This window comes from Schistocerca nitens, chromosome 7 (assembly GCF_023898315.1).
Source record: "Schistocerca nitens isolate TAMUIC-IGC-003100 chromosome 7, iqSchNite1.1, whole genome shotgun sequence".
NCBI classification, from domain to species: Eukaryota; Metazoa; Arthropoda; class Insecta; order Orthoptera; family Acrididae; genus Schistocerca; species Schistocerca nitens.
In genome coordinates this window covers 530,634,294-530,646,755 of record NC_064620.1, presented here as the reverse complement: position 1 = coordinate 530,646,755, position 12,462 = coordinate 530,634,294, and the positions used below count along the sequence as shown (strand labels likewise).

At 42.5% G+C, this 12,462-nt stretch overlaps 1 pseudogene; it reads right to left on the bottom strand.

Moving 5' to 3' along the window:
* Positions 1–1,742: 1,742 nt before the first annotated feature.
* Positions 1,743–1,860, bottom strand: LOC126196007 (5S ribosomal RNA; annotated as a pseudogene).
* Positions 1,861–12,462: the final 10,602 nt, after the last annotated feature.

Genomic DNA, 12,462 nt, shown 5'->3' with positions numbered 1-12,462 from the left:
GCACCAGTACCGAGTCCTGGATACGTTGCAGGTTTCAGTCTTGTTCAGAACAGTGTTTTGTGTAGTTGTGAGTGCATTAAGTCTGAGCTCAGTGCATTCGAACATGGGCAAATTGTTATTTCTCGTATGGTGTGTGGTTCCGAGGTAGCCGAAGTACGTTGATGTTTCGAGAGGTACCGTATCGAAGATTTATACCGCATACAGGGAAAGTAGAAACACGTCATCCACTAAGCCACAAAGCGGACGAAACGGTGTGCTGAGTGATCGTGACAGGCGGTCATTGAAAAGGATTGTAACTAAAAATAAGTGGAAGGCAGCTGCAGAAGTGGCTGCAGAAACGAATGTCACACTCGCGAACGCTGTCAAACCAAAACAACTCAAAGGAAGCTCCAGAAGCAGGAAATTGCAAGGTGAGGTGGAATATTCCAAAAGTACACATCAGTTATGCAAATGCTTTTAATAAGAGAACGTGGTGCTGAATCCATAAAACCTGAGCTATGTAGCAATGGAAGAAATTCGTTTGATCAGATGAGTTTTGTTTAACATTGTTTCCAAATTCTGAACGAATTTACGTCACAAGACCATTTTGGGAAATGAGTTCCGGTACACTGTTGTTCCCCAGGGGGGATGCTGTGATCCAAGTAGACAAGACGGAAACTGTCGCATTTCCCCTGGCCACTAGAGTCACTACACCAGAATGTTAACGAGCCTTTGTGGTCTACTTTGGAGAAGGTCAGTGATCGCTGTCCACCCCCTTCATCGTTACAAGAACTTTCCACTGTTTTGAATGCCAAAGGTTTTTTCTACGGTGTATTAGGTACGGTAATGTGTTGTATTTCTGGTGTTTCCATATACTTGTCCACCACTGGCCATTGCTGGTAAAATCGGCGAACATTTTGCAAGAGCTCTGCCGATGTGACGCCGGCCGCTGTGGCCGGGCGGTTCGAGACGCTCCAGTCCCGAACCGCACTGCAGCTACGGCCGCAGGTTCGAATCCTGTCTTGGGCATGGATGTGTGTGATGGCCTTAGGTTAGTTCGGTTTAAGTAGTTCTAAGTCTACGGGACTGATGACCTCAGATGTTAAGTCCCATAGTGCTTAGAGCCATTTGAACCATCTGCCGATGTCTCCCTGCAAGAACAATTGAACGAAATATTATTTCAGAATCAGTGAATACAAATGTATGTCTTTCTGAAACTGAGTATATTCATTTGTTCATGATTCTAGGCACTGTTCCGCCATACAAGTCGCCAGAAATTCGAAAATTTTCAATTGTTCGCTACACGCCTGTTTCAGCTGTTATGCCATGGTCGAAAGATGCTAAGAATGTGTCAGTTAGTAGATGAATGTCATTCGACAGAAAGACCCACACCACAATAAGTATTTGTTTCCGGGAATCTGTGTATAGGGGTTCATTTCCCAGTTGTGACGAGTACAGTGTTGTCAAGAGTATATGACTATTTTTTTATACTCTCTGCAATGTCCCTGCACTTCTCCCATTTAATAATGATAGAATGTAGTAAAACTAAAACTAAACTCCTCCCGAACAGGCCATGAAGGCCCAAAGGACCGACCGACCGCCGTTTCATCCTCACTCACAGGCGTCACTGAATGCGGATATGGAGGGGCATATGGCCAGCACACCGCTCTCCCATCAGATTGTCTGTTTCCGAGACCGGAGCCGCTACTTCTCAATCAAGCAGCTCCTCAGTTTTGCCTGACAAGGGCCGAGTGCACCCTGCTTGCCAACAGCGCTCGGCAGACAGGATGGTCACCCATCCAAGTGCTAGCCCAGCCCGACAGCGCTTAACTTCGGTGATCTGACGGGAACCGGTGTTAGCACAGCGGCAAGGCCACTGGCCGATAGAATGTAGCAGCAGTCCTTAATTTCTCGTTACCGTGCGCTATCTGATAAACAATATCTGCACACTCCTATGTAATGCGGAACGGAGTAATAGATGTCAGCAGAGGCTGACCTGCCAATATAAAAGGAGGCGGAGTATGTGTGTTGTCATTACAGGAAGTGTAACAGCAGAACGTATCGATCGGGTGAGCTAAGTGACTTCGAAAATGGACTAGTTATTGGACGTCACCTGCATAACAGATCCCTCAGGGACATTTCAGACCTTCTAAAGCTTCCGACTCCTCTACTCGTGATGTCGTTACGATGTGGAAATGCGAAGGAACAACCTCAACTAAATCAGGCAGACCTCGCGTACCGACGAAGAGTGACCGTTGAGCATTACGGATAACGCTTGTAGAACACGCATGGGATCAGCGGTAGGAGGCACCCGTCAGTACCAAAGTGTTACCAGCAGTCCAACGAGCACAGTGACTGTGCGTTGGAAGCTGAAAGAAAAGGATACAATAGTCGAGCACTTTCTTATATCCGATACATTTCTGAAGTAAATGGCAAGCGACGCTTAAGGTGGTGTTAAGAACGACACCTCTCGACAATGAGTGAGTGGACGCGCCTGATTTCGAGTAATGGATCACTCTGTACCCTGTGGCAATCCGATGGAGGGTTTTGCATTTGGTGAATGGCTGGTGAACGTTCCTACACTCATGCTCATAAATTAAGAATAATTTCACACAACGTGGCACTACACAAAAGTGGCGCAAATAGCATAGGCACGTAGCAATCACACATGACACAGATCTGTAAGTCCACGGTATTGGTGGTAAGTTGTGAAAACATTCAAAAAACACATGTGCTACAAAACGTCAGTGTTTCTTGTGCATGTACCCCGACATCAATATGGGATATGATCACCATGCACACGTACACAGGCTGTACAACGGGTTGCCATACTCTGGATCAGGTGGTCGAGAAGCAGCTGGGGTATAGCCACCCATTCTTGCACCTGTGCCTGTCGAAGCTCCTGAAGTGTAATAGGGGTTTGAAGACGTGCAGCGATACGTCGACCGAGACCATCCCAGACGTGCTCGGTGGGGTTTAGGTCTGGAAAATAGGCAGGCCACTCCATTCGCCTGATATCTTCTGTTTCAAAGTACTCCTCCACGATGGGAGCTCGGTGGGGCCGTGTGTTATCATACATCAGGAGGAAGGTGGGACCCACTGCATACACTTGACCTGTTACATTTCCTCTGTCAAAGATATGCAGGGGTGTACGTGCACCAATCATAATCCCACCCCACACCATCAAATCACGACCTCCATACAGGTCCCTTTCAAGGACATTAAGAGGTTGGTATCTGGTTCCTGGTTCACGCCAGATGAAAACCCGGTGAGAATCACTGTTCGGATTATACCTGGACTCGTCCGTGAACATAACCTGGGACTACTGTTCCAATGAGCATGTACTGTGTTCTTGACACCAGGTCTTACGGGTTCTCCTGTGACCAGGGGTCAGTGGAATGCACCTTTCAGGTCTCCGGGCGAATAAACAATGTCTGTTCAGTCGTCTGTAGACTGTGTGTCTGGAGACAACGGTTCCAGTCGCTGCGGTAAGGTCCCGAGCAAGACTACCTGCAGTGCTCTGTGGCCGTCTGAGGGCACTGATGGTGAGATATCGGTCGTCTTGTAGTGTTGTACGCTGTCGACGTCCCGTACAGTAGCGTCTGGACACGTTTCCTGTCTGCTGGAATCGTTGCCATAATCTTGAGATCGCACTTTGTAGGACACGGAGTGCCCGTGCTACGACCTGGTGTTTGACCAGCCTCCAGTCGCCCTATTGTTCTACCCCTCATAACGTCATCAATATGTTTTCTTTGTGTCATTTACAATACAGAGTCACCATTATAACGTCTGAAAACGTCTGCACACTTACTCGCTGCTGCCATGCACCAACACACCTCTACGAAACTGGACTGCTACCAGCGCCACCGAGTGACGACCCCGAGGTGATTTAAATCCGCAAAGCGCCCACCAGAGCGTTGTTTCAGCATGTATCAGCATTATCCTTAATTTATGAGCATGAGTGTACTAACCTGTGTGATGCCAGCAGTGAAGTACAGTCTGGGCGTGCTTCGTACTTAGGTTGAGATCCTCTTATTGCGCTTAAGGAAATGCTAAATGCGGAAGGATACGGTCACGTTTTACAGCATTGATAAGTGCATACATCAGAGGAACATTTCGGAGACTGTAATTGTTTGTTTCATACCGTCATTAAGCAGCATCTGTAGCCAAGCGTTTGTGGATTATAAAATTTTCAGAAATGGACTGACCTCTCCAGAGTCCTAACTTGAACCCAGTGGAACACTTTTCTAATCAGTCAGAATGTTGACTTGGGTCCAGAAACCAACTTCCACAATTCGACTCTTGAGGAAGATGGGTTGCCATTATTCCACAGACGCAAACATTCACACAAATACATGTACTTGTTCCCGGAAGAATTCCGTCCGTCACAAATGTGAAGACTGAACGTGTTCAGTATTAATATATTCTGGAAGTGTTAGGATACTTTTGATCACGTATTGATTTATATGTTTGAGATATACTTAAAAGCTGAAACGGTGCTTTTGTTTATCTATATCCTAACAGCTACTTCTGATACACATTGTTAATGATTTTGTATCAGCAAAGTAAACTTAAAATATATAATTATGAGGTGTCGGTTCTTTCGGACATGTCCGAAAGAAGGGAGAAAATTATTATCCTGCAGCCACTATGAATCAAGACATAATTGAATTAAAGGCATTAGCTGCTATCGGATGTCAATTTATGTCATTGCGGGAAGTTGAAAATGAATGCCAGACTGAGATTCAAACCCGAGTCTCCTGCTTATTAGGCAGATGCGCTGACCACTACGTCATTAATTACTTTGTGTCTTGATTCACAGTGGCTGCAGGATAAAAATGGTGTCTGTTCTTTTGGATCTGTCCGAAAGAACAGGCACCGCATACATATACACTACTGGCCATTAAAATTGCTACACCACGAAGATGACGTGTTACAGACGCGAAATTGAACCGACAGGAATAAGATGCTGTGATGTGCAAATGATTAGCTTTTCAGAGCATTCAAACAAGGCTGGCTCCGGTGGTGACCCCTACAACGTGCTAGCACAACCGATTTCTCATACACAAACAGCAGTTAACCAGTGTTGCCTGGTGAAACGTTGTTGTGATGCCTCGTGTAAGGAGGAGAAATGCGTACCATCACGTTTCCGATGTTGATAAAGGTCGGATCTAATGACTGTTAGCAGAATATCGAATCGGTGGGTTCCGATGGGAAATACGGAACGCCGTGCTGGATCCCAACGGCCTCGTATCACTAGCAGTCGAGATGACAGGCATCTTATCCGCAATGCTATAACGGATCGTTCAGCCACGTCTCGATCGCTGAGTCAACAGATGGGGACGTTTGCAAGACAACAATCATCTGCACGAACAGTTCGACGACGTTTGCAGCAGCATGGACTATCAGCTCGGAGATCATGGCTGCGGTTACCCTTGACGCTCCATCACAGACAGGAGCGCCTGCGATGGTGTACCAAACGACAAACATGGGTGCACGAATGGCAAAACGTCATTTTTTCGGATGAATCCAGTTTCTGTTTACAGCATCGCGATGGTCGCATCCGTGTTTGGCGACATCGCGGTGAACGCACATTGGAAGCGTGTATTCGTCATCGCCATACTGGCGTATCACCCGGCGTGATTGTATGAGGTGCCAATGGTTACACGTCTCGGTCACCTCTTGTTCGCAATGACGGCACTTTGAACAGTGGACGTTACATTTCAGATGTGTTACGACCCCTGGATCTACCCTTCCTTCGATCCCTGTTAAACTTTACATTTCAGCAGGATAATGCACGACCGCATGCTGCAGGTCCTGTTCGGGCCTTTCTGGATACAGGAAAAGTTCGACTGCTGCCCTGGCCAGCACATTCTCCAGACCTCTCACCAATTGAAAACGTCTGGTCAATGGCGGCCGAGCAACTGGCTCGTCACAATACACCAGTCACTACTCCTGATAAACTGTGGTATCGTGTTGAAGCTCCATGGGCAGCTGTACCTATACACGCCATCCAAGCTCTGTGTGACTCTATGCCCAGGCGTATCAAGGCCGTTATTATGGCACAGGTGGTTGTTCTGGGTACTGTTTTCTCAGGATCTATGCACCCAAATTGCGTGGAAATGTTATCACATGTCGGTTCTAGTATAATATATTTGTCCAGTGAATACCCGTTTATCATCTGTATTTCTTCTTGGTGTAGCAATTTTAATGGCCAGTAGTGTAATTACGGCGGTGACGGCCAATGATCCCTACAGTGCAGATGTAGACCAAGCTCGAAGTCTTACAGGATTCTATGACATGCCGCGAGTAATGGGGATAATGAGCAGGGACTCTACTTCAGCAGTTTGTGGTACAGTCGAGAAATTCAGTCTAACGGGAGGCGTGTTAAGGAAGTCGGAGCGATTGTGGTGACCACTTTGTCTGGATCGTACAGTGGTCAGCACATCTGCCTAGTAAGCAGCATACCCGGGTTCAAATGCCCGTCTGGCACAAATTTTCAGCTTAGCCCATTGGTATAAGTCAGTGGCCACTGGCAGGTAATGTCTCTAATTCCTCTGTGTCTTAACTTATTAAACTATTAAAAATGTTTCAAAAATTACAGTTCCAGAATTTACTCGTATTATATATGGTTTTGAACTATCTGTTTGATAGATCGTGTACGGCAGTAACAACAGTTGGTAAATAGTAACTAATTAATCCTTTTCGTTATGCCGCACAATGTAATAGTACGCTCTAGAAAGCCCTCTTGAAAAAATGGCTGATGACCGCAATCAGCTGACGGTGGTGTAAGTGGACGTGATTTTGTGATAAATGAGGTGGTAAATGGAACTGTCCTTCGATAACTTTGGTGCTGTAGTGCCAGTAATGCAAAACGCTGTTAACAATAACCTCCACAATGCGCCCTTCCTTGTGTAGCACGATATGAAACTCGTATACTATTTTTAACTTATTGGCAATTTTATCTCTCCTACAGCGTTTGTAGCTCTTCAAGACTTATGCATCCTTTTACATAAGCACGTCGTCGTAGTTCAAGTGAACGGGCTTAGCAAAAACATTTGAGGTGCCGCATTTTGTTTTTATTAGTCAGAAATTTCTGAGACATTTGATTATATCGGTGCTTACCTTACATGGAATCCGTGAGTTAAAATGCGAAATTAACTATCGAAAGTTGCTAGTACTCAAAATATTGTGTCACTCTCATCGCTCCGATCCAAGAGATGGACGTTCAGTGGCTAGTAAGGAGCCAATAATAACAGCTTCAGTATGAGTCAAGACCGCATAAGCGTATTTCTTTATCAGTACTGCCATCAATCATAATTGCATGTCTATTTGCGAACCGTGTCATGTCTTCATGTATTCCTCGCATTTTCACTGAGATCGATACAAATTTTTCCTGTTGTTTCTGACTGTCAAACGCTTAAGGGGCTCCGGAACGCCCTATAGTTGCAATGTTAAAATAACGCTTATAAATTACATCTTTCCTCACAAAGTATTTGAGGTAGGAAGTTGAACTTTTTACAGATTATTTATTGAAATATGGGCTACAACTTGACACAGGGATTTTACAAAATTTTAGTTCAGTTATTAAAGATGATTTTTTTTTCAATTGTAATGAAAATTCACAACATTTTTTTGCAATGTTTTATTTATATATTCAAAAATATACAGTTTTTTGGAAAAAGGCTGTGTTAAATTATGCAGAAGGTACTGTGTAACATTTACTGAAAGTTTGAAACAAATATGTTTGGAAGATCCTTAGAAAACATGTAATTAGTATGAGAAAATAAAAGTTTTGGGAATCGAGCGACAAAAATTGGATTAACTTTTTAGTGCATTCCAGGTCCATAGGATGGATCATCTTCATCCTCTGCAAACCCCTCCTCCAGCTTCCTCTTGTTCCTCCTCCTGTTTACTCTTGCTTGTATTTCTAGACTCTTTACAGCCCTGTCTGCAGCCCGAAGGCGTTCCTTGTCTAAAGCAAGCATCGCTCGTACCATGTTAGAACCTATCTTCATTCCCATATTTCTAAATACCTTGCACCTTACAATGTTGCCATCATTGAAAGTCGCAACAGCATCATACACACCAAAGTGAAGTGTTTCTATTCCAACAAATACAGTCTTGGGGATTCTCGACCATATTTACACTTTCATTGAGGTTTTGAATTTTTCCGTGAATACACTTTTTCAACAGTTCAGGTGCTGCTAAGTCTCTGAAAATAGGTTTTATCACCTCCATTATTGCATGGGGCAGACTATGCTTATGAGTGCACATTTCACCAGTTAGCAATCCTTTGTTATATTTACACCAACTGTCTTCTTCTTTGGGACACAAGCTATGTTGGGGATTTTCATCGTCTTTATTGTTTACAGTAATAACACATACCTTTGGCTTTCCAACATTTCTCCTTTTCTTAAAAGCCTTCAGAGGATTTCTAATAACTTTACTTTTACTCATTATTATACTTCAACAAAACAGAGACTCAAGAAACAGAATTAATTACGAATATTTTCGAGATAACGACAGAGTAAATAAACATGAAACAATCGAGAATCACACCAGCGATATATATTGAACCATCACAGGTTAGCCACAACACATACTTTATCTCACATCACTAAAATGTACCTGATGAACACGGACGTTAATAATAACACCATTTGACAGCAGTTTAACAGCGCCACAGTGGGTCACTCCTATGTAGAACACATTTCAAAAAAAAATTTAAAAATAGTTGTAGTCTTCGGAATTGAATAAATTATATATCTATTAAAAGGTAATAGTCTGCAGATTCAGAAAACGCAAAAAAGTAAAAATTGAACTTTTCATGATTTTGAGCCTTTCCGGAGCCCCTTAAGCAAAACAAAAGGCACTAACCATCTCGAATAGAACTAACACCATCTCTGTGCCGGTAGGACGGACTAGAGGGATCTCGTCTTACACCACTCTGTTACGAAGTGCCAGAGCTCACTGAGACCTAGCTGCGTGGCAGGTTCCACTCCCAGCTCTGTCGCGTGCAAGCAAGGCGACATGTGTTTGGTGTGGCGGATCACTGGTGGTATTTTAGAGCGTGAAGATTTCACTGCAATTGTCGTCTCCACTAGTCGCAACACTAATGGCAGACATATGAGCTAAAACATTAACTTAAATATAGCAGAAATATAAGCCGGCCGGTGTGGCCGAGAGGTTCTAGGCGCTTCAGTCTGGAACCGCGCAACCGCTACGGTCGCAGGTTCGAATCCTGCCTCGGGCATGGATGTGTGTGACGTCCTTAGGTTAGTTAGGTTTAAGTAGTTCTGAGTTCTATGGGACTGATGACCTCAGATGTTAAGTCCCATAGTGCTCAGAGCCATTTGAACCATTTGTCGTCATTGGTGACATTTCAAGTACAGCCGTACTTACGCACTTCGTAAAAACTGAAGCACGCCATCAAATTCAGACGCCCAGGAATGGCGACGGAGGCCTCATTCTGTTGCACAATACTGCTCGCCCACATGTTGCCTACGTTCTTTCTGCCATGCTGCACAAGCTTCGCTGAGGAACCCTTACACATCCTCCACACACTCCTGATGTCTCCCGATACGATTTTCATATTTTTGGTGTCCTGAAGGAAAACTGTCATGTGGCGAACGAAGAGGTGCACGCCTGGGTAAAATCTCGGTTTTTTAGGCAACCGCATTCCATGAAGGAATTGACGTCTTGTTCCACAGTGGGTTAAATGCGTTAACAGTTGGGTGATACATTTTAAAATATAAACAACAGTTTACTTACTTCTTTTCCATCTGTCTCGTTTTCATTTGACAGACCCTTAGAATAAGGAAGTTGTAAAACTACTTGAATTATAGAAGTTTAGCTATAACGCAAGTTGTGACAGTGAAGACAGTTGGTAGATTTTCAAAAACGTAAACGTGGCTGGCTAATCACAATGTTGGCGCGGCTCAGTTGAGTTCGTCCTGTCGATGGTATGGAAAGTGGAATCGATCATTACGGAAAATTCCGAATTTTGTCTGACATATCTGGCATGAATAAATCGAAAGATATTCATTAACTCTGAAACAGTAGAAAACGAACCACAAAAAGTCTCTTCTAGCTTAATTAGGCATGATTACGAGCAGAGTTTAACAGATGTCTTACTACAGGAAGGAAATATACAAAAAAAAAAAAAAGAATGTATGGAATCAGAATTGGCGTGCGTTGTAAATAGCTGTCGAAGTTATTTTGGACTCTGCTGGTGACGAATCAGCAGTAGATCACAAATTCTTGCAGCAAAACAATTGGTTAAATGCTTTCCCTCGGCTACCTGCTACACGAATAAAGAGAACAGTGGTTACAGGTATGACAAGCTAACCAGTCGTTTCATAATTGTTTATCGAGTTCACATTAAACAACGCATATTCAGCAAGAAATATTGTTAATGGAAGATTTAAATGTAGCTATTATTTTAGACCTAGAATGGTTGTCGGACAACAACGTATTTTTAAACTTCCAACAGAAGACAGCTACATACCCATATATGGAACATGATGACTTTGCTATCACTCATTGTGAGCAAAGCAACACAGATTACGACTCGCTTTGTTGACAGAAGCTACATTAGATCAGAATGACAGGCAAAAGCAGGGGCAGACATGGTACAAGTGAATGAGGCAGACATAATTGATAACATTAACAAATCAAGGAAACTAAACGTTAATAATAAGAAATATATGATTTCTTTATTATGTAGACATATAAAAGTATTTTCAACATGCCGGTGATATTAACGACTTTGTTTGTAGGTTGAAGATTAAACAAAACAATCTGTTTTACGTCAGACGCTACATCCTATCAGTTTCGACAAAGCCATAAGTACAAAACGAAACTGAAAGAATGTTACAGTGGAGTGTTATAGAAACATCTGATAGCTGTTACAACAACACGTGAGCTGTTGTTAAGAAACCAGATGGCAATGTACATATAGTGTTGGAATGCTAGGCTAAAGTAATAAAATTATACCCATTAAAGAAAGCAACATTTTATAATGTTATAGTAAAACTAAGAGATCCTTTCAAAAATGTGGGTAAACCAAAAAATTAGCCATCGGACAATGGAACAAAGTTTTTATCCAGCACTTTTAAGAATTTTTGGCGTGTTAAGGTGTGAAGCATACATTAATTTCTAAATATCATCCGCAAAGTAACCCAGCAAGAGGGTCTTCTGCGAGTTTGGCAAGCTTTCATGGGCTTCTTGCATGGGCAGACATTCAAAATGGAGAGATATGGTAAAAGAATTTGAAACTCTGCTAAATCATCTGCCACATACAGTTAAAAAGTTTTCCCAGTGGAAAGAGTAGAAGGAAAAATAGAAGGAAAATGTCTCCTAAAGTGGGTTGAATGACCACAGGAGGATGTTGATACACAACTGTCATGGAGTAATAATGTGAATGATTTGCTAATGAGTGAGGCTGACAAAAGCAAAGAGAGATGGGAGAAAGCTACATCCATACAGTACAAGGTGGGCGATTTAATTTCAGTTAGAAGTCACAAAAAGAGGAAAAACGTGAAAAAATTATAAGTGCATTTTACCCTTTATATGAGGGGCCATTCTTAATAACTAAGATGCCATACCTAAAAACAGTATTTTAACTGCTCTGGAGACAGAGAACGATTAGGATATGTACAGTGTTCAGGATTTAAAACCAGTGTTCAGTGAATAAGAGAAAGATAATAACAATAGAAATGGTTTCAAAATTGTCTATTGTAATTAGCTGGTTGTATAACCTCGGAAATTTGTTAATCAAGGGAGAATATATTTACTGTTTAGAGAAGTCCATAGAGTGGAAAAGGTCAAATATTATAAGGATACACTATGGAAGCTTTGGAGGAAAGATAGCGATAAAGAAGAGAATCTGTTATGTCAGTACATCTGTAGAGCTATGAAGTGGCACCAGGTTTTGAAAGGAGGGTCTGAAAAATGAATGGCACAAGATGAGTGCTTACAATATCGAAGGTGTTAATGTGGGTGTTTCGAAGCAGCTTTCAAATGTTGTGTAGTATCGAAGAGTGAACAAATCGAATTGACTTTAAATTTGGTTTGAAAGGGTGGATGAATCAGGAAGGTTATAGGTTGAAGCGTACATGGAGACAGCAAAATCTAGCTGTCCATGGTGTAGGAAATGTTTGAATCTGTCATCCTTGCGTGACGAATGCTAAAGATGTATACAGCATGGATCCTGGTTACACGGAATTCTAAAACGATTGTAAGAATTGTGAGTGTATAAAACTTCAAACTTTCTATCATATTTGATAGAAGACCAAGGCCACATAAAATGGAATGTTAAACTTGACCTTTTACTTGGTCATCAGAAAAGACAAAATTTTCTATAATTTTGAAGTTTGTAAAATTTTGTGGTTTATAGGGGATTGTTTTCCTCTCCCTGTTATTAAGTCGAATGCATTCCCATGCTGAAGAAATGAGCAACTGAATCTGAAACCTTTGAAT